The sequence below is a fragment of the Desmodus rotundus genome, chromosome 6 (genome assembly GCF_022682495.2).
Source record: "Desmodus rotundus isolate HL8 chromosome 6, HLdesRot8A.1, whole genome shotgun sequence".
NCBI classification, from domain to species: Eukaryota; Metazoa; Chordata; class Mammalia; order Chiroptera; family Phyllostomidae; genus Desmodus; species Desmodus rotundus.
The window spans coordinates 42,831,528-42,854,982 of NC_071392.1; the positions used below are offsets into that span (position 1 = coordinate 42,831,528).

Below are 23,455 nucleotides of genomic sequence, written 5' to 3' on the forward strand. Positions count from 1 at the left end.
TGAACATCATCAACAAGAACTTATGAATAACAGGTGCTCTTGATATGATGCCACAGCTCCTACCTCTGTGAACTTTCTCCCCAAAGCTCATAACCCCATTGTAAGCATAAGAAGACCATCAAATAGACTTGAATTGAGGAGTATTCTCCAGAATACCTGACTAATACTCCTCAAAACTCCCAAGTAGTCAAAAATAAAGTCTGATAAACTGTCACAGTTCAGAGGAGCCTAAGGAGGCATGATGACTGTACATAATGTGCCATACTGGACAGAATAAGAACATGGAGGAAAAACTAAGCTTCAAATACATGGAACAAGCTAGCCTTTTGTCATGCTAAAAACAATGTTAGTATTCACTTGTGGTTCTCTTGTTAGGATTCAATCCCAGAGGATCAGAGGATGTCTTGGTGGAGATATAATATTGAGTAGTGTGCCAAAGTTTCCTATTATGATATTTATGGAATAAAATAACATAAATAAGACTACAATCTTTAAGATAGTATTGCTTCTTTAAAAAATTGTACCTATTAGTGTGGTTTTAACGCATTAGAAACGATACCCATTATAGGAATTTATTGCTCAGATAGAAGTCACCTGGTAACAAGTCAAAGTGCTACATTTTATTGAGGATGTATAAAATAAATTCTTAAGTTCCCTAAGTAGTCTAATTAATGAACATGAAGCATCTCTATTTGTCGACATAAATGGTTTTCAGCTTTATTGCTTTCCTTGCAAGGCCATATCCTCTTTTAATAGCACAGTAAGTATAGGGGGTCACCAACTTACAAAGTTAGTGTTACAAAGACTTATTTGTAAGTTAGTGGTTTAGAACACAAAATACATTTTTTCACAGATTCTGTGTTATGAATGGTGGATAAATTTATAACCATATCTAGCTAGTTAGGTTTTAGTTGTGTGTATTACTATTATTTATTTATAAGATAATCTTATTTTACAAAATGTGGAAATTACAAACGAGGAAAAATAATAAAATAAAAATCATTTGCATATATCTTAACCTTTTTTCCTCATTTATATGAATGCATTTTTACAAAATTGAAATTATTCCATATGTTTTTAAATAAAATATTGCTGTTATGTTTTGTGCAATTATTTGCTGCTTAATTTTTTATTTAAAAAGGTGATAAGGCATATAACAATATAGTACAAAAGGTAGGTAATGAGCGTCTTTTGACAAAAAGCACTAAATCATTGCCCTCTCCAATGCTCCATACCCAGAAACAGCCTACTTCAAATTTTGCTGTTCTCTCAAGTATACATCTACACATTTTTTAATTTATTATTTTTATTTTTATTATATTTTATTGATTATACTATTACAGTAGTCCTGATTCCCCCCCTTTGCCCTCCTCCACCCAAACCCCCCACTCCTTCAGGCAATCCTGCCACCATGAACACCGTTCACGAGTCATGAGTATAAGTTCTTTGGCTACTCCATTCATTTCCTGTGCTGTACTTTACATCCCCAGGCTGTTCTGTAACTACCTATTCGTACTTCTTAATCCCGTCACCTCTTCACCCATTCCCCCATACCACCATCCCATCTGGCAACCATCAAAACACTCTTTGTATCCATTATTCTGTCTCTGTTCTTCTTGTTTGCTTAGTTTGTTTTTAAGATTCAGTTTTTGATAGATACGTATTTTTGCCATTTTATTGTTCATAGTTTTGATCTTCTTTTCCTTAAAGAAGTCCCTTTAACGTTTCATGTAATAATGGTTTGGTGATGATAAACTCTTTGTTTGTTTGTTTGTTTTTCTGGAAAGCTCTTTGTCTACCCTTCAATTCTAAATGATAACTTTGCTCGGTAGAGTAATCTTGGCTGTAGGTCCCTGCTTTTCCTGACTTTGAATATTTCTTGTCAATCCCTTCTATCCCACAAAGTTTCTTTTGCAAAATCAACTGACAGTCTTGTGGGAACTCCCCTGTAAGTAACTAACTTCTTTTCTCTTGCTGCTTTTAAGATTCTCTCTTTAACTTTAAACTTTGTCATTTTTATTATGATGTGTCTTTATGTGGGCCTCTTTGCATCCAACTTGTTTGGGACTCTGTGCATCCTGGACTTGGATGTCTATTTCCTTTGCCAAATTAGGGAATTTAGCTTTCATTATTTTTTCAAATAGATTTCTAATTTCTTGTTCTTTCTTTTCTACTTCTGGCAGCCCTATGATACAAATGTAGGACATCGTGAAGTTGTCCCAGAGGGTGATTATACTATTCTCATTTTTTGGAATTATTGTTTCTTCTTGTTCTCCATGGTTGTTTTTTCTTCCTTATGTTCCAAATTATTGTTTTGATTATTGGCTTCATCCACTCTTCTGTTGATTCCCTGTAAATTGTTCTTTATTTCAATTATCATACCCTTTGTTTCTAAGAGGATCTTTTTTATGCTGCTGAGTTCTCACTAAGTTCCTTGAGCATCCTTATAACTAGTGTTTCAAACTCTGCATCTGATAGATTGCTTATCTCCATTTTGTTTAGCTCTTTTTCTGGATTTCTGTTCTTTCATTTGGGCCATGTTTCTTTGTTTCCTCATTTTGGCAGCCTCCCTGTGTTTGTGTCTATGTATTAGGTAGAGCTCCTATAATTCCCTATCCTGGTAGCATGACCTAATGTAGTAGGTGTCCTGTAGGGTCCACTGGCACAGCCTCCCCTATCACCCAAGCTGGTTACTCAAGGTGTATCCTTCATGTGGACTGAGTACACCCTCCTCTTGTAGTTGAGCCTTGTTTGCTGTTGGCAGGTCAAATGGTGGGGGCATTTACCCAGGCCAGTCAGCTGCAAGGACAGGCTGTGACCACTGACCACCAACCTCCTCCCTCCATGGAGGATCAGCCGTACAGGGTCAGGGTCATGGGGCTCCGAAGTGGTCTGTAGCTGTCCACGGATTGTGTGGGCCCTGGGATTTCCCAGGTGGTGCAGGCCAAAGTCAGCCCCCACCTGTGTTCTGCCCAGGATCATCCTGCCTGGGCTATAAAGCAATCTGAGATGGCTTCTACTTGTGCTGAGCTTGGAGATTCCCAGGTGAAGCCAAACTGTGAATCTAGGCTGGCTGCTGCTAGTGCCAAGCCTAGGGCTCACTGAGGCCAGCTGTTGCTTATTTCAGAGGATTTAGGAAGTTGTGAAGCATGATTCAAAACCAGTCACTCATATGGAAAGGAGCTTCAGTAGGCCTGTAAGTTGGGCAAGACAGAGTCTCTGGGGATCTCAAAGGCAGGTTGAACAGTGTTAGCCAGGTTGATGGAGTCTCAGATAGGGCACCATCTTGCCACTCTGGCTCTGTGTGGGGACGGTTGAGAAAAGGGACAATGGCCTCTGCTCGCCTTGATTCCAGACACTTCAGTTTCTCCCTGTATACCACTGGTTCATTTCAACCTGCTACCCTGGTACTGGAGCTCAGAGGGAGTGAGTCTGAGCAGGTGAGTTCATATGTGGGTTCTTTAAGAGGAACTGCTTGGGGTTCTAGTAGTTTCTTCCACCAACTCAATCCCCACTGGTTTTTGCAGCCAGAAGTTTTGGAAGCTTATCTTCCTGGCACTTGAACCCTGGGCTGCAGGGCCTAGTGTGGGACTGGGACTCCTTGCTCCCAAGATATCCCTTCCAAAATTTTATCTACTACATGTGGGTGTGGGAGGAGCCCATTCTGCTTCTGCTCCATTCACACCAGTCTGGGTGGATGTGGTTTCTTTAATTCTGTAGTTGTCAGACTTTCATTAAGCTTGATTTCTGATGGTTCCTAGAGATGTTTGTTCTATATTTTAGTTATAATATTGATATGGTTGAGCAAAGAGGCAAACCACGTCTGCCTATGCCACCATCTTGACCAGAAGTTATCCTCACATTTTTAAAGCAAGATTCCTACACTGCAATTTCTTTGTAAATTATTTTAAATTTAAAATAATAGAGGCAAATGGTATAAAATTCAGGTAACATATTGGTTATATAGTAGAAGTATTCTTTCTGTCACTGTCTTCTCTAAATTATCCAATAATTTCATAAGAAAGCAGGTAACATTTTTGAAAATTTAAACAATTCTTACATTTTACTGAATTTGGCTGGGAATAGATTGAAAATCATTTTTCTTGAGAATTTTAAAGGTGTTGCATCATTATTCAAGCTTTGAGTATATTGGATAAGTTCTTTGCTCTTTTTCTTCTAGATTTTTGTATAAGATCTGTTTTGTACTTAGAAGCATATAGGATTATCAAGGATCTAAAAATATCACAAAGAAGTGCTTTGTTTGCGTCTCTACATTCATTCAGTTGGAATTAATGGGAAGTTGAAATCTAGAAGCTCATATCTTTCAGCTAGGGGGTATTTTATTATATATATTATACATATATCTGTTATATATATTTGTAAATGCTATTAGCTGTTAGGCATCTTGTGTTGATTTTATTTTATTTATCTTTTAAATCTTCTATTGTCTATTTTTTTAATTTCTCCTTATCCATAGAAATTTTTCTCAGTCTTACCTTGTTTGAATACTTTATGTCAACTGTCATATTTTTAATTTCCAAGTGTTCTTTCTTGCTCTAGGATTGTTTATTTTGTTCTTTTTTTAAAATATCATACTGCGCCTGTTCAATGAATGCATTATAGTCTATTATCTCTCCTTGGTCATGAACTACTTTCTGTTTAAATATTTCTTCCTACTCCTGCATTGTGAGATACTGCAAAGGGACTAGAAGCTCTGTCTGCAAGAGAAAACCTGGATCTCATTAAGGAGCAGTGTACTAGACAGCTGACTACCAATGGGGATCTCCAAGTTGCAGTGTCTACAGGTCTCTTCTCTTGGTTACTTCAGTATCTGTAGAAAAGGACATCCCAAAATCCAGTTTGCCAGGTGGTATCCTGGAACTGGGGGAAAAAATTGGACTAGGAAGTTAGTTTTCACATTCAGTATACATGCTATAATGTAATCTCTATTTTTTAAGTCCGACCTCTTATTTTTGTTTTGATATACCCTGCTTGGACACCCCAGGTAAACAACCTCTCTGAAGAAGATACAGAAAAATTTCTCCTTGGTATGAGGAGTGGTAGTTAGTTGTCAGCAGGATGACAGAAACTTGGAAAATTCAATGCAGACTTTTAAACAATGTCTTTGATTCTGCCACATCTCTCCTCATTTTCCATGAGGCCAATTTTTCCCAATCATTCCAAGGCCAATAGGGTAGCCTCTTCTGGGTGACCCCTCATGCCCAACCAAACTCTTAAGTTTGACTTTTATTCTGCCAAGTGATTTACAATTCTTCTGTTTGAATTCTCTCTTGATATATTGTATTCAAATTTAATATAACTACATTTTTAAAATCACTTGTGCTTAGTATTACTTTTTTCTGGTGACATTTGTACAGCAGACTTTGTGCATCTTTAGTCTTTGAAGTCCCATTTAACATGTATTGATCACTTCTACCATGTGAGTAAATATTCATCCAAAACACATACACACACATGCATACACCAATTTCTACTTTCATTACATGGGTGGATGACAATAGTTTATTTGGCTAAATTCCTTTGGCTAGACATTTAATATTTTCACACTAAGCTTTCTCTTACTATATACATATCACTAAGAAAAAAAGATTTTATACATAAATCTTTGGATGTATCTATGATTATTTCTTTAGGAAAAACTCCTAGATGAGAAATGTTGAGTCTAAGTTAAAGAAAAAATTTTTTAAATTTAATCCTTGTATTAAAGGATTACAATACAATCCTTGTATTGTATTTTTTCCATTACCATTTAGTCCCCTTATATATCCTCTTCCCTCCAACAATCACCACACTTTTGTCCATGTCGATGAGTCCTTTTTCCTTTTTGTTCAATGCGTTCACCCCGTAACCTCACTGCACACTAGCTGCCATTCTGTGCTCCATCTAAGAGTCTGTCCCAGTTTTCCTTGTTAGTTCAGTTTGTTCACTAGATTCCACATATGAGTGAAATCACATGGTATTTGTCTTTCTCTGACTGGCTTATTTCACTTAGCATAATATTCTCCAGGTCCATCCATGCCATTGCAAAAGTAAAATTTTCTTCTTTTTTATGACCAAGTAGTATTCCATTGTGTTAATGTCCCATAGTTGTTTCATCTACTCACCTACTGATCAACACTTGGGCTGCTTCCATACCTTGGTGATTGTAAATAACACTGACATGAAGATGGGCACTTATGTTCTTTTGAATTAATGTTTTAGGTTCCTTTGGATATATTCTCAGAGGTGGAATTGCTAAGTCAAAAAGCAGATCAATTTTTAATTTTTTGAGGTATCTGCAGACTGCTTTCCACAGTGGCTGCACCAGTCTGCATTCCCACCAGCGGTGTCAAAGGGTTCCTTTTCCTCCACATCCTCACCAGCACTGGTTGTTGATTTATTGGTGATAAGCATTCTCACAGGTGTGATAAGATATCTCAATGTAGTTTTAACTTGCATTTCTCTGATAATTAGTGACATTGAGCACCTTTTCATATGTCTATTGACCATCTGTATGTCGTCTTTCAAGAAGTTTCTAGTCAGGTCCTTTGCCCATTTTTTAATTGGATTGTTTTGGAGTTTTTTGGGGATATTTTTGGTGTTGAGTTTTGTAAATTCTTTATAAATTTTGGATATTAACCCCTTATCAGATGTATCGGCAAATATATTCTCCTGTTCTGTGGGTTGTCTTTTTATTTTGTTGATTATTTCTTTTGCTGTACAAAACCTTTTAGTTTGAGGTAGCCCCATTTGTTTACTTTTCCTCTTGTTTCCCTTGCCTGAGGAGATATATCCAAAAAAATATTCGTACAGTGTCTAAGATTTTGCTGCCTGTGTGTTCTTCTAGAACTTTTATAATTTGGGGTCTAATATTAATGTCTTTGATCCATTTTGAATTTATTTTTATGTGTGGTTTAAGAATGTGGTCTGGTTTCATTTTTCTGCATGTATCTGTCCAATTTTCCTAACACCATTTATTGAGTAAACTATCTTTAGCCCATTATATGTGTTTGCTTCCTCTGTCAAATATTAATTAACTATAAAAGTGTGGGCTTATTCCTGGGTGCTCTATTCTGTTCCATTGATCTATGTGTCTGTTTTTATGCCAGTACCATGCTGTTTTGATTACTATGGCATTAGAGTATAGTTTGATAATAGATAAAGTGATTCCTCCAAACTTGTTTGTCTTTCTCAGGATTGCTGATATATGGGGCTTTTTGTTGTTCCATAAAATTTTGGAAATATTTGTTATAACTTTGTGAAATATGTCATTGAAATCTTGATAGTAATTGCATTGAATCTATATATTGCTTTGAGTGGCATGAACATCTTAATGATGTTAATTGTCCCTATCCATGAACATGGTATGTGCTTCCACTTATTTGTATCTTCTTCTATTTCTTTTTTCTAAACATATAATAAAATTATTTTATTCTTTTTTTATTGTTCAATTACAGTTGTCCCCATTTTCCCCCCATTACTCTCCTCTGCCCTACCCACCCTCACCTCCCAAATTCAATCCTCCCTCCCCACTGTCTTTGTCCAGGGGTCCTTTACACATGTTCATTGACTTGTATCTTCTTCTGTTTCTTTCTTCAGTGTCTCATAATTTCTGAGGACAGATCATTTACATCCTTGGTTAGGTTTATTCCTAGGTATTAATTCTTTTTGCAGCAATTTTGAATGGGATTGTTTTCTTAATTGCCATTTCTATTAGTTCATTATTGGCATATAAAAATGCAACTGATTTCTGGATATTCATTTTGTATCCCACTTTGCTGAATTCATTTATCAATTCTAGTAGTTTCTTGGTGGAATCTTTGGGGTCCTCTATGTACAGTATCATGTCATCTGCAAATAATGACAGTTTTACTTCTCCCTTTCCAATTTGGATGCATTTTCTTTCTTCTTTTTGTCAGATTACTATGGCTAAGACTTCCAGTATTATATTGAATAAGAGAGTTGAAAGTGGACATCCCTGTCTTGTTCCTGATCTGAAGGGGAATACTTGTAGTTTTTGCCTATCGAGTTAGAGGCTGGCAGTGGGTTTGTCATATATGGCCTTTATTATGTTCAGGTATGTTCCCTCTAATCCCACTTTGTTGAGAGTTTTTATCATAAATTGGTGCTGGATTTTATCAGATGCTTTTTCTGCATCTATTGACATGATCATGTGGTTTTTATCCTTCATTTTGTTTATGTGGTGAATCATGTTATTGATTTGTGAATGATGTATGAACCTTGCATCACTGAAATAGACCCTACTTGATCATGGTGTATTGTTTTTTTTAATTGTTGTTCAGTTATAGTTGTCCTGCCTTTTCCCCCATTGCTCTCACCTGCCTGGTCTCCCCAACTTCCACAGTTAATCCCCCTCCATTGTCCATGTCCATGAGTCCTCTATTGGTGTTCCTTTGCTTGCCCCTCCCCCATCTCTCCCCAGTTATCCCTCTTCCCCCTCCCCTCTGGTCACTGTCAGTTTGTTCTTTATTTCCATGTCTGTGGTTCTGTTTTGCTCATTTGTTTACTTTATTGATTAGGTTCCCCTTATAGGTGAGATTATATGGTATTTGTCTTATGCCACCTGGCTTATTTCATTTACTTTATTGCTGCATTTGGTTAGCTAATATTTTTGAAGATTTTAGCATCTATGTTCATCAGGGATATTGGCCTATAATTTTCCTTCTTTGTAGTGCCTTTATCTGGTTTTGGATTTAGGATAATGCTGGCCTCATAAAATGATTTTGGGAGTCTTCTCTCCTCTTGAATTTTATGAAATAGTTTGAGAAGGAGAGGCATTAGTTCTCCTTGGAACATTTGTATAATTTACCTGTGAAGCGATCCAGTACAAGGCTTTTTTTTTTCTTGCAGTTTTATGATTACTGCTTCAGTCTCACTGGGTGTAATTAGTCTATTCAGATTCTCTGATTCTTCCTGATTTAGTTTTGGAAGATTATATGTTTCTAGGAATTTGTCCATTTCATCTAATTTGTTGGCATGTACTTGTTCATAATATTTTCTTATAATCTTTGTATTCCTTTGGTATCATTTGTTATTTCTCCTCTTTAATATCTGATTTTATTTATTTTTATTTTGGTCCTTTTTTTTTTTTTTTTTTAACAGTCTGGTTAAAGGTTTGTCTATCTTGTTTATCTTTTCAAAGAACCAGCTCTTGGGTTGATGTTTTGTATCATTTTTTTAAACTCTATTTCATTGATTTCTTCCCTGATCTTTATTATTTCTTTCCTTGTACTCACTTTGAGCTTTGTTTTTTGTTCTTTTTCAAGTTCCTTTATGTATGAAGTTAGATTGTTTATTTGAACTTTTTCTTGTGTTTCGAGATAGGTCTGTAATGCTATGAATTTCCCCCTTAGGATTGCTTTCCTAGTGTCCCATAGATTTTAGATTGTTGTATCCTCATTTTTGTTTGTTTCAAGGTATCTTTTGATTTCTTCTTTGATCTCATTGACCCACTTACTATTTAGTAACATGTCATTTGTCTTCCATATCATTGCATGTTTTTCAGCATTCTTCTTGTGATTGATTTCTAGTCTCATCGCATTATTCTCACAGAAGATGCTTGATATGGTATCAATTTTCTTAAACTTGAAGTTTGTTTTGTGTCCTAAATGTGGTCTCTCCCAGAAAACATTCCATGTGTACTTGAAAAGTGTGTATATTCTGCTGCTTGTGGTGAAATGCTCTGAAGATATCAAGTAAATCTATTTGATCTAGTGTGTCATTTAAGGCTGCTGTTTCGTTGTTGAATTTCTGTCTTGAAGATCAACCCACTGAAGTCAATGGGATATTAAAATCCCTGACTATGACTGTATTTCTGTTGACCACTCCCTTTACGTCCATCAAGATTTGCTTTACCTACTTAGGTGCTCCTATGTTGGGTGCGTAAATGTTTACTAGGGTTATATCCTCTTGTTGGGTGGTTCCCTTTATCATTCTGTAGTGTCTTTCAAAAAATAAAAATATATAACATACTTCAACTTAAAGAGGAGATTAAAATAACACCTCTGCCCTCGAGACTTTGAGTTTCCTACAAAGGATTTTTGAAGAGACTGACTACAGATACCAGAATTTTACTCAAATAGGTTATGTAATGGAAGCTCCCACTCTCTCGGCTGCACTGGGCCCTAATTAATGACAATCTTAAACCAAGATTTTTATTGATTAAAGGCAGTTTTGGATATTTGAACACTAGTTTCATGTTCTTGGGACACCCAGATTAAAGAAATCTCTACTCTTTCAAGATATAGGGGAGGAAACTTTGCTCACATCTGTTTCTTCAACTGTCTACATCTCACTGACCTTTCTCTTCTTTTGTCATTTTCAATGAAATTTAAACTTCCATTAAAAATTTGAAAAGTACTAAGGGAATAAAGGAACTATAATGTCTGTCTCCTAGAACAAAAGGCAATGAAAGTTAAGGAAATAAGATACATTTAGCATCCTATTTTATGACAACCAAAAATTATATAAGAACAAAATGAAAATGAAATAAGGTATTTTTATGAAAATTGGTTAAAATTTTACAGTTACATTTCAACCTGTTATTAAGATTTTCTGAGCCAGACAGAACATTGAATGCAGACTAAGGAAAAGCACTCAGTGACAGTGACAATTCCTGACAGTGCAATTCTTTGTACATCAGCAGGGCTAATTATCTTCAAACTGACAGCAACAATTTAACCCATTCACCAGAGGAACATGCCTTTTATAAGACCAAAGATCTAAGCATTTATTTGGATGCCAATCTAGTTTGGCAATATATATTTAAAATGTACAATTAATGTTCAATGGCTAAGGTATGAATAACAGACATGATTTCTCATTAGTGCCACAGAATGTTTAGCGTGTGTGCACGTGCATGTAAGTAAAATTATGAGCTATCCTCATTTGGGATCCACACATAAAACCCCATTAAGTAATTCAAATATTCTCTCAGACTCCTTAAAACAGTTTTACAAGGGTAAAATTTTTACCTGAAAGGCAATGTTCTGTTAATCCCAACCGAAGCATATACTATCAAGAGTTGTTAAGTTTTAGCTGGCAGTATTACAACTACAAGACCCAAAGCCAAGTAGAGATTATGCAGACAGTAATACAGTGTGCAGCTGAAAAATATCATGATTGGATGTTTAACATGATTAAATTAAAAGTTAACTTTCACCCTTTGCAACTCCTTTCTATTAAATGAACACTGCACTGCCCTCTGTATGCATTTCCTACCTACAATATACACTGATACCTTCCAGGGACAAATATCTGGTACAGTGTTTGTGAAAATAAATTCTTAAAATTCTGCTCTGCTTTAAAAGTGGGACAAATTTAAAAAGAGCACAAAGACTACATTTTTCTTTGTAGACAAAAGTGGGCAAAAGGAACACTTGTCCCTGAACTTCCCTTAGTGATGTACTTAGTGGACTGCTTTATACAAAATGACTCTTCAGCCTCTATCACCTCAAAGAATGATCCATCTCATATTAATTTGTGAGCTAAGTCCACTGCTTAATCAGGCAACTGGCAAGAGTGGTTTACAGAATTTGGGGGACAGAAGACAGAAAGGATTTCCCTCCACTGCATCACAAATTTCTTTCCATTTGTTCTTCCTCTTTTGCACCCATATAATGGACAACAGAAATTGTATTGGAAAGGGTAAATAGGAAGCACTGCTATCATATTTTCAGTTATATCTAATTGATTAAATTCTTTATAGCCAATTCTACACAAGCTTATTTCAGTACACTCAAGTTCTCTTCCCTAAATGTTTGATTGGGGTAAGATTTCAAATAGTCCAGGTATCATAAACATTACCATCAGTTGGTTTTTTTTACCATTGTGAGTACTGACTGAAAAAGTTGCTAGTGGTTTAAAATTAGGTCTCATCCAATTTTGCCTTTCTGTCTTCTGCTATAACATTAAAATAATTATCTTCTGCTATAACATTTTAAAAGAACTCTCTTATTCTAGATGCCTTTTGGTAAAGTATTGTAACTTGTTATGAAAACTTGGTGACAGAAAAAGGACAGTGTGGGTGCTGTCTTGGCAGAAGAGTTCTCTTAGCCCTGGCTTGGAATGGACCATAGCAAAACTGACACCTTTTTTGGCTTAAGTGATCATGTAAACACTGAGCATTATTTAATTTCCTTAATGTTTATCACATCAGGGCCAGCTAACAACATCAAATTAATTTTGTGTCTGAAATAACATGGTATGTACTACAAGGACAGAAGGATCATGAATGAAATGAGAAGGTAATGTTTGGCTTGTAGCTGTGGACATGACACCGTTGAAGCCACTAGTTCATAAATGTATGTCACCAAATATAAGAAGAAACTAGACAACTTTCCTGGATAAACTTTACCAGTTCACTCAGGCATAGGAAAAGTGAAATACTGTTGGAAAGTCCACAACCAAAAACATCTTGGACGAGCATCTAGTAAATTTGAGGGAAACTTTCGGAAGGCCAATTTTCCCATGTAAGTTTTCATCCTTAGTTACAGATGTTTTTAGTCAAGACTAAGAGAATTCAAAATTTGTGTTATAACATTTTGAGGTTAATCTTTGTGTTTTAAACCTGTTGATTTTGTCAGCATTATAAAGAATTATATTCTGAGTACTGTATGTTGAGCTAAATAGTTGCAAAAGCATGTTAAAGATAATATTTTTCTCAGGGAACTTACAATTAATTTCAGGATTGGAAGCTACAATTATGAATAAAGAAAATAAAACCAACTTAACAGCATTGATTGTTTTAGTATAAATAATAGTAATGGATGTGGCAATGGAGAAATTAGAATAGAATCCTAGAAACTTATTAGCAATATTTCTGTCTTTTTTTGTTTTGTTTTCTTATATGTGAATTTTTGTTATTACACACTTGGTTTATTTTAATTTATATTATATATTAATAAGTGGGCCAATATAGAGCTTACTTTAGCTCCTTATTTCTGTTAATAAATTATATTCATTCTGAGAATAAATACAGGTCTATTTTACAATAAAATGGCAAATTATGCTTCAAATGTAGGTAAGTGAGGAATAGGCGAGTGGTTCTGAGTGTATGTCTTAGTTCTTAAGACAATTGGTAGTGGTGACCACAATAACCCCATTCATTTATGTGACATTTTATGGTTTTCAAAGATTACTTTCTCATATATTATTCTATTTTATCCTTCAAACAATCTTGTAAGGATATAATGGAAATTATCATGATTTTTATTTCATACAAGACAATACATGTAGCCACAGCTCTTGAGATTATATGGTAGGTTGAGAATTAGAAGCCAGATGCTTGAATATTTAATGCAGTGTGTGTCAATTAATCTGGAGCCCAGTAAGTGTTCATTGTGTCTATCTGAGTGTGTAATAGTAGAAGGGAATCATATATAAAAGTTGAGAGACATACAATGAGGGATGAATGCAGAAGAGGTTCTCAAATCTGTAAGGATGTTCAGATTGAAATGCCCAAAATAAGCATTATGTAAAAATCTGAAGGGAACATATATTTCCAGCTAGGTTTTTTAAGGAATCATCAAGAACAATAAGAGAATGAAAGATTGAAATTAATACATAACAAAGAGGGAGATGCCCTCATCAACTGCAAAGGCAGTGTGGTCCTTAGACCTGGAGAGAGAGGCCTCCCTGTGCTGAGCCAGGAATCCAGGTGCCCTATCTTCTACTCATGTTCCAAAATTCCTGACCAAATGGACACAAGTGCATTTGAGAACAGATTCAGGCCTCTTCCCTGGGTTTAATATTCCTAGGGTAGTCACTTGCAAATAAGAGAAAATGTGGACAGCTCTTGGATATGTGGGCTGAGGTGTTCGTACCTATGCCTGATACAGACAGATCTGGGGGTGGGAAGAAGGCCTACAGCTCTGAGGGGCCCAGAAATTCTAAATTTGAATCTGGCTTTTCAGGATGTTTTAATGTGGCATTTGTGATGGTAGGAGGATTAACACAGTACTTTAACAGTCTGCCAGCTCCACTTAACATTTAGGTGTTGAATCATGTGGTACATGGGGTACACCCATTCAAAGAGAATCATTTTTAAACAAAAACTATGTAATAATCAGGGTTGAATAAAAATTGAAGTTATATATATATACATATATAACTTCATATATAGTTATATATGTATATATATATATAAAATCCTGTGTTTGGTTTCAGTCTATAGGTCCAAATACATTACTTATTTCAATTATGGTCATGATCGTGGTTACTTAAACTAATATTTAGTTTTTAGAAATCATGTAAACAAAGAGATGTTAGTAGCTGAGAAAAGAGTTTTGTGATTTTTAAATAAGAAAATAAAGCGAATCTCAAAATTTTGAGACAGTTTCTGATCTCTGGAGATATTTAAACAGATTCTTTGAAGCACTTACAGAAATTATGAGCAATAAGATTTTCTTTTTTTCAGGCTTGCTAGAATGGTTCATTTAACGTAAATTCAGCAGGGTAGTTAGGGCAGTTTCTCATGGTAGTCTGTCATGGATAAATAAAATTAATTATATACAATATACTAAAGATAAGAGGATTTGTATGTGCTTGAACAAACTAATTAGTGAGTTCATTAATAGAGGGCCATTGAACTCAGAGATTTAGTCCGATCTGCATTTTTATTGGCAGCATGTAAAAATACATTGATCTGCATAATGAGTTTATGTTTGACTCTGAGAATAGTGAGCCAGTCAGTTAGTTACATGACTAAAGCCAGAGAAGACCAGAGTGATGAACTGAACTTACAAACATGAAAATGACCCTGGATGGAACCAGATGACTGAACAGGTCTGAGGGACAGTTCAAAATTGGTGCTGCTTGTGTGTGGTTCAATTTTGTCTTTACACTTCGCCAGATAAACGTGATGTTCAGATATTATTCCAGCCTTTAGTCTATTCCAATCTAGATTCATTGAGAAATTTTTGCTTTTATAAAAAAGGAAGGGGGAAAGTTTGCATGCTAGTTCCTGAAAATGGAGGAGAGAAAGACGTTGTTTCCTAGTCGTCTTGCAGGACTGGATCTCACTCCCCCAGAATGAGTGGGTAGAGAGCAGCATCTATAAGGGTCTCTTTTTTCAATGAATATAGCTTTATGTCCATTCTGAATATAAAACTGATACAAGCTAATTAGAAACAATATTCCAACAGTAAAGTTAAATACAAAGAATAAAGTGAAAAATGTCTTGAAATCTCTTTACACAGAGATATCCACTGACAGCATTGATGATCAGCCTTCTGGACACTACCATACATATGTTAAATGAATGGAATCATTTTTGTGCCCGCTGCTCAGAAATGTAAGCCATTTTCAGGAAAGCCCTTGTGAAATTCAGGACAGAATCAGTTTAACTTTGGTACCGGGATTTCAAAGTTTATAAAGTGCCTAAAACAAAGTGGCACATCTCAGCTGAGTCTGGAAGTAGATGCAGCTGGAAACAGCATTTTCCTGGAGAACAGCAGCATCGGAGGGAGGTTTTACCCAAATGGCTTGCAGGAAGCAACCTGCAAACCTGAACTAGACAAAGGAGCAGACTTGTACCAGGTAGTATGGGAGACACTATTTTGAATGTGACTTTACATTGAGGCTAAAGTCTTGTGTGTCTTTACTGGGAGAGCAGTGTTTGGATATTGAATATTAATGTGAATATCATTCGTTCCCAGAGGCTGAGATCGGGCATATTTGGATTTTACTAGTAAGAGCTTGCTTTGGCCTCTGACTCTGATAGGGAATGTTTTTCCTGGTAAACTAGGCTAGACCATGTGTGCATGGCAAAAGTTCCTTTTCTTAGACTCAAGGTCAGCCTAAGCAGAAGGGGCTGTGCTGACTATTTTCCCCTTCACCTCCCTTGGCTGCCACTGGCCTTCTGGGAGAGAAGAGTTCTGAAGGGGACAGGAAAAAACGAGTATAGGAGGAAGGTGTATGTATCCTGAGGAGCAGCAGGATATTGAAGGCCTCTCTTATCACTCCAGCCATATGAAAGAAGTTCCTAGAAAGAAAAGCAAACCAGAAAGAGGGAAACATGAAGAATATGCCTCACAGAACAGTAGGGTTTAACCTCTCCCTTTGAATAATGAGGTCTCCGGCCCCTATTACTTGGTTCACTAAGGCCCCCAGTTTAACTCACTTTAGAGTGCATGCCTATGAGTGGTGGGAGGGCATAGAAATAAAAGAGCAAACTTGGGCTTCCTTACTGGTGAAATGTGACAGCTAACAGCTGAAGCCATCAGCACCATCTTCAAACTATTCTTTCATGTTCACTTTCTTTTAAAATGGAATTATATTCCAGGCACTGAGTATGCTGCAACTCTTTGGAGATTATTATTCTTATTTTCCTGGTGAGGAAATGGACACTTTTAAGGAGATTTAAGTAAGTTGCCCAGTCATACAGCAGTAAGGGGCAGAAGGGGAATCTTAACTCAGGCAGACAGATCCCGGGGCATGTGGTGTCTGTTCCCTGTGCTCTTCTCTCCTCTCATCCTCTCAACTTTTCTTTTCTTTTCTTTTTTTTTTTATTTAAACTCCACTTAAATACACAAGTTGCAGTAGTAGAGTGTTTGTACTTAATGTACTAAAATTATCTCTTCAGAGAATTTGGAATACAATGGCTTTGGACTTCTATTTACATTCTTAAGAATTTCAGATTTTAAGAAAAGATACTAAAGGAAACAATTGTTTTTAGCAATTCAATCATTTTCAGAGAATAAGATAATCACATTGACACTAACTCTCTCTGTATATATGTAATATATATTATATATTCTTATATTTTTTTCATTTTGGAAGTTTAATTTTATATGAGATATAGCATATATGTATGTGTATGAATCTTTGAGGGTAAAATCTAATTATCTAACACAAACAGTATATATGTGCATATATGTGTTTGTGTATGTTCATGCATATGTAATCTTAGAATATTATTTTACCAGAGGTTTGGATTTTAACCAAATGGGCATTCAAATGAAGACATATATTCAACTTCTTTACCATATATACACATCAAATCTTTAAAATTTTTAAATTACTAAAATTTGAAAATAATGTAAATAATTTAATTTATTAATTAAACTCGATTTTTAGACTAAATTTACTCATCAAACCCATAATCTTTTTTCAAAACTTAAAAATTCAGGTATATCTGTCATCTTATCTTTGCATTGAAAGCATAGTTGATTTTTCAAATGGAATTTTCTATAATTATAGAAACAAATAGAAACCAAATTGAAACTTAGGAAAGATGTTTTCTCACTATTCTCTCCCCTATTTGATAGTCAATGAAATTTGAAGGACCTATAAATCTGGCTTTTTAGAAAAGTGGGTTGAATTTTTCCTTTATCTGATCCCTGGTGTTATTTCTCATTTAAAATGTCCTAACAGATGGGAGAACGACCCATTCTCCCTATGTGTTATAGAGATTGATTTGTTTTCTTTAAAAAAAATGTAAGGTTAATGCTTCTGCTGAGTCCACATAACAGATTCTGCTGAGAACTGAAACTCGTTCTCAGTAGCTTTGAGTTGGAAACAAACTTCTTGCCAAAATATTTGCTAAACCTTTGCAAGTAAAATCAAAGTGTAGTTCTAATCGAACTAGGTATGTGAATTTTTACAGATTAAATGAACATTGTCATGTATTTATGCAGTGAATAGTCATTTCCTAATTCAATTAAAAATCTTCATTTTGAAGCTTAGGATATGTGAGGGGATACCCCCACCACCACCAAAAAGAATTCTCTTCTGGAGGGAGGGCTTCTTGTAGTACAGGCTTCACCTGCTAGGGGAGTGTTCTCACAAACTATGTGTATCAGTGTACCAGCTGGTGGTGTTGTGAGAGACTGCATTCCGCTTCCGTGAATCTTTTTTGAAGACTCTTTCAACATGTTTGCCCATATCATGATGAGTGGTTTATGAGTGCACCTGCCCACACCATGCTGAGTGTTCAGCAGTTTTTGACCAAAAATGGCATGACCCCCCTGCCCCACCCTCCCTGTTCATCTGCTCTGATCCTGAGTGACTTTTTTTTTGTTTCCCCAGAAGAGTCCTCAAAGGAAAATGTGTCAGTGATGAGGAAGAGGTGAAATTTTTAAAAATGGCAGAAGCTCTAAAAGGCATCAAAATTGAGTTCAAAAACTGTTCTGAACAGTAGAAAAAATGTCTCAATAGGTGTATTGCATCAAATGGATAGTAATTTTAAGGTGACTTAAGTTTAAATATATAAGAATAAATATACAATTTTTTATAACTAAATTCCTTTTTAAAAATAAAATCACATTTTATTTGGTAAATTAGTATTCTACATTGCAAATATCAATAATAAAATGAACCCATTCATCTTTTGTTTATACCAAAAAATATGCTTTATCAAACTCAGGAGTATGAAATGGTGACCTTAATGGTTAACTTCTGCTTTCATTGCATATGTTTATAGTAGAAAGAATAGGAGAATAATGATATTTGGGAACAATTAAACACTCAGTTTTCATAAGTAATTTAACTGGCTTCATTCAGCAGATTTCTGTGCTAGAGATAACTTATTTGAGTCATTTATTTTAATGCCAAGAAAATGACTTATGCATTGGTAACAAGCTGAAGTTTCAAAAGATCACATGTATAACTGTCCTTAGAAAAAATTAGTTGCTTTAGTTCAGCTCCCTGACCACTCCAGACTATTGCATCCTCCCGTCAGTGATCAGCCTCCTAGACCACAAATGACTGAGGCAAGATTTGGACTAGTTCACCTTTCAAAAACGTCATCTTTCTGTCTCTGATGAGAAGAATCTGGCCAAACCTTTTGAACTTCCAGCACATTTATAAATAAAATTACAGTCAAAGTTAGTAATCTAATACAAAAAGTGCTAGAAGATGTTGGAGGACAAGACACTCATTTAACTGATTATCTATTACGTAACAGACATAAAAATATATGCATTCTTCCACTTTTTACTCCAAAATAATTCTGTGACAGAAATATTCCAATTGCTTCTTTCATAGAGGAGCAATCCTAGATAGAGAAATTAAACAATTTGCTCTAGAGCAAATAGCTGTTCAACTCCAGGGTAATTTGACTTCTAAAACTGTGCTCTTTCTGAGCTTCTCTATAGCCTTTCCTTACCATGCAAAAGGTCCTTGATCCTTTTTGAATAATCAGGACAAAAAATGAAGCTGAAAGTCATAGTTTTGCTTCTGGATTTTACAAATTTACAAGTAAACTTTCTTCTTAGTTGTGTCCATCTTAACTATGACATATTAGACTTGATTCCTCCTCTAGTGAAACAAAGCCCAATTTTGGTAGTGGTATTAGTTCAAATGTCTAGATGTGTTTCTGGTTTTATTCATAATTAACCTGATTTTCTAGCCTGTGTACTAAAGATGGCGTTGAGTTAAACTGTAAGGACAGAAAACAATATGGGCCCAGGTAACTGGGTAAATCACTCTCCTCTTACTCCAAGGACCTAATTCACATCCATTTCTCCCAGGGGAAAACCGGGGGAATGTTTTCACTGCTTAGCAACATGGGGGAATGAATTATTGCACTAGATAGAGTCTATATAAAAGAATATTTTCATTTTATACCTAGTATTCATACCACATAAAGTTTTTGTTGCTGGTAGACACCATTGAGTGAGCATGTGTACTGTGTGTGGCTGTTGCATTCAAAATGACTGAGTTGAACAACGGATCTTCATCAAATTTTGCATGAATCTTGAACATTTCTCCACAGAAGATACTCACATGATTCAGAAGGCTTTTGAGGATGATGTGATGAGTGAAGCAGAAATAAAAGTGTAGCACAAATGCTTCAAAGATGGTTGAGAATATGTTGAAAGCGATCCATGTTCTAGGAGGCCTGCAACAAGCAGAACACCTGAGAATGTTGAATGTGTACAGGCTGCAATCAACAAAGATCAGCAACTGAAAGTGCGAGAACTAGAAGCTGATCTGGGGATTCCAAAAACTACTGTGTCCAAGATTTTGACACAGGATCTTGGCGTGAAACTCATTGTGGCAAAATTCCTTCTGGGGCTTCTGCTACCACAGCAGAAGGAACATTGTGCTACAGTTGCTAATGACATAATTCAAACCGCTACCAATGAACCAGATTTCCTCAAGAAGATCATAACCAGAGATGAATCATGCATATATGCCGCACATGACCCAAAAACGAAGCCCCAGTCATCCCGATGAAAGCTGCCTGGTTCTCTACACCCAAAGAAGGCAAGACAAAATTGCAGCAAGATCAAGACCATATTAACTGTTTGTTTTTTTTTTTTAATTTTTATTGGGAAGGTGTTGTCCATCACGAGCATGCTCCTCCAGGCCAAACAATTATTAAGGAGTTCTACCTCAATGTTCTTCATCATTTGAGGGATGCAATAAGACAAAAACAGCAGCAGCTATGGGCAACTGGTGATTGGCATCTTCACCACAACAACACAGCCACTCACATATCACATCTCCTGCAAAGGTTTTTGCAAAACATCAAATCTCCCAGGTGACTCAGCCCCAGCACAGCCCAGATTTGGTTCCCTGTGACTTCTGCCTTTTCCCCAAACTAAAATCACCTTTGAAAGGGAAGAGATTTCAGACCCAATGAGATTTAGGAAAATCCAGTGGGACAGCTGATGGCGATTCCAACAAAGGATTTTGCATAGTGTTTTGAATAGTGGAAGAAACATTGAGAGAACAGTGTGAGGTCCCAAGGTGCCTGTGTTGAAGGGGACTGAGGTGTCATTGTCCTATGTACAATGTTTCTTGTATCTGTATCTTCTTCAGTAAATGTCTCCATGTGCCATAGTGTGTGGCTGGATACTTTCTGGACATGTGCCATCTTGTCCTCCCTTAAACTTACATATAAATTTAAAAGATAAACCACTCCATTAATATTTTGTCCCTCCAATAAACTTTCTTTTCTTTTTATTTCTCTTCTTAATCACCCCGTTTTCTCATTTTCTTCTCTGTCCCTCTCTTCTTTCCCTACCCTTTTTCTTCTTTCCTTCCTTCCTCATTCTTTCCTTTCTTTTTCATTTTTCCCTTAAAAACTCCTATTAACTCAGTTCATAACTTTATGTTATGCATTAGATAGAAATGATCATGAGTATACTGGCCAGGCCTAAGGGTTGCTTTTTTAAAATTGAATTTTGATGCTTACTTCTCAGTTAGTATAAGCCCTAGCTTTTCACTAGTACATTCATTTAACAAGTATTAGTGTCTGTTTTATTCCTGTGGCTATTATGCAATGTGATATATTGAGTTCTATAATAGAGTTATGGATAACAGTATGAAATCCTGAGGGAAAGTAATGAAATGAACTTGGTCTACAAGGATTGAGAAAGACTTCACCAAGGAATCTAAATGTGAATCAATTATAATTTGGTTATAATTTATACTCCACATTTCCTCCTTTTATGAAAGATAAAATGGTTACCTTATAATAAAGCCAAAGAATGAATATATTTATGTTTTTTCATAATTTCACATATTAGAAAAAGTTATAGAAAAAAGTTATAGAAAAAGTTCTAAATCTTTCCTTACCTGTTATAAAACTGAATTCCCCATTGGTCATACCTGTCATTGATCTTTTAAAATACACTGTTGATCCATCCATTCGTCCTGAGCATACACAGGCCCGGCCCCGCTTGCCATGCCTGAGAACGTGGCTCCCTGAGGACTGCAATAAGCTGATTCAGAGCCACTTCAGCAAGATCTCCATGGCCAAAGCTGTTGCTGATGTTGTTAGAACAAGCCTTGGACCAAAAGGAATGGATGAAATGGCTCAAGATGGGAAAATCCATTCTGAAACAAATGCAGGTGTTGTCAAAGGCACATGGCATAGAAGCAGAAAATGGTACCACATCAGTGGTCATCATTGCTTAAAATCCTGTACCACGTGAAGGGGACTCACCCAGCTATAATTTCTGAGTCATTCCAGTAGGCTTTGGGAAAAGGTGTTGAAGTCTTGACTGACATGTCTATACCTGTGGAACTGAGTGACAGAGAAACTGTTAAATAGTGCGACCACTTCATTGAACTCAAAGACTGCCTGTCAATATTCAAGTCTGCTTCCTCCAACGAGTGCAAGTTCAGTGATGGAAGTGACTAACTCAGCCACAGCTGTTAGTGTAGATCTAAGAGATGTTAAAATAGGCAAGAAACTTCATGGGAGAATCGATGACCATGAATTGGTAGAAGTGCTGGTTCTCATTCAAAGGATGGCAAATTCCAGTATAACCAGAGTCAAAAAGGCTAAGTTTAGGCTTATTCAAATTTGCTTCTCTGCTCCCAAAACATATATGGATAATCAGCTAGTAGTTTCTGACTCTGTCCAGATGGACTGAGTGCTGAGAGAAGAGAGAGCCTATATTCTAAACTTAGGGAAGCAAATTAAGAAAACAGGACTCAATGTCCTTCTCATACAGAAGTCTATTCTAAGAGATGCTTTTAGTGATCTTGCATTACATTTCTTGAACAAAACAAAGATTATGGTGGTTAAGGATGTTGGAAAAGAAGATATTGTATTCATTTGTAAGACAATTGGAACCAAGCCAGTTGCTCATATCGACCAGTTCAATGCTGACATGCTGGGATCAGCTGAGTTAGCTAGGAAATCAATTTAGATGGTTCTGGCAAACTGCTCAAGATTATAGGCTGTACAAGCCCTGGAGAAAAAGAAAAACAGTTACAATTGTTGTTCGTGGATCTATCAAACCGTTATTGAAGAAGCTGAGCACTCCATTTATGATGCCTTGTGTCATCTGCTGTTTAGTAAAGAACAGAGCTCTGATTGCAGGAAGTGGTGCTCCAGAAATAAAGTCGGCCCTACAGTAAACTGAATATTCACGAACATTGAGTGGTATGGAATCCTACTGCGTTCATGCTTTTGCAGATGCTATGGAAGTCATTCCATCTACACAAGCTGCACATGCTGGCCTGAATCCTGTTTCTACAGTAACAGAGTAAGAAACCAGCGTGCCCAGGGAGAAAGAAACTACAGGCATTAATGTCCAAAAGGGTGGTGTTTCCAACATTTTGGAGGAACCAGTTGCCCAGCCTCTGTTGATTTCAGTTAGTGCACTGACTCTAGCAACTGAAACAGTCCGGAGCATCCTGAAAATTGCCAGTGTGGTAAATACTCAGTAATCTGGATAACACTGCTGCCTGGCAACACCATGGTGGTTGGAGAGGTAGGAAGATCCCTGGGGTTTCTTGTTGCTTGAAATATTGTTTCCTCTATGAATTCCTTGGCCTGGCCTTCCAGTTTGTATTTACTTGAAATTGTACTGACACAGGTTAGTGAAAATATTAAATATCTGGCTTCAAAAAATAAAATATGTTGCTAATGTCTTAGCATTTATAAGCAGACTTTAGTAAGACATGGCTGACCTACTAGTGCAGCCATGTTTCAGTACTGAATCCCATGTATAATGTGCATCCTTATTTTTCC

The 23,455-nt window shown here is 36.2% G+C and overlaps 1 protein-coding gene and 1 pseudogene across 1 annotated transcript in view; both read left to right on the forward strand.

Annotated features, from left to right (window-relative positions):
- MAGI2 (membrane associated guanylate kinase, WW and PDZ domain containing 2) overlaps window positions 1-23,455 on the forward strand; it is a 1,366,741-nt gene that overhangs the window by 528,323 nt on the left and 814,963 nt on the right.
- On the forward strand, window positions 3,330-23,151 carry LOC112302182 (T-complex protein 1 subunit delta pseudogene; annotated as a pseudogene).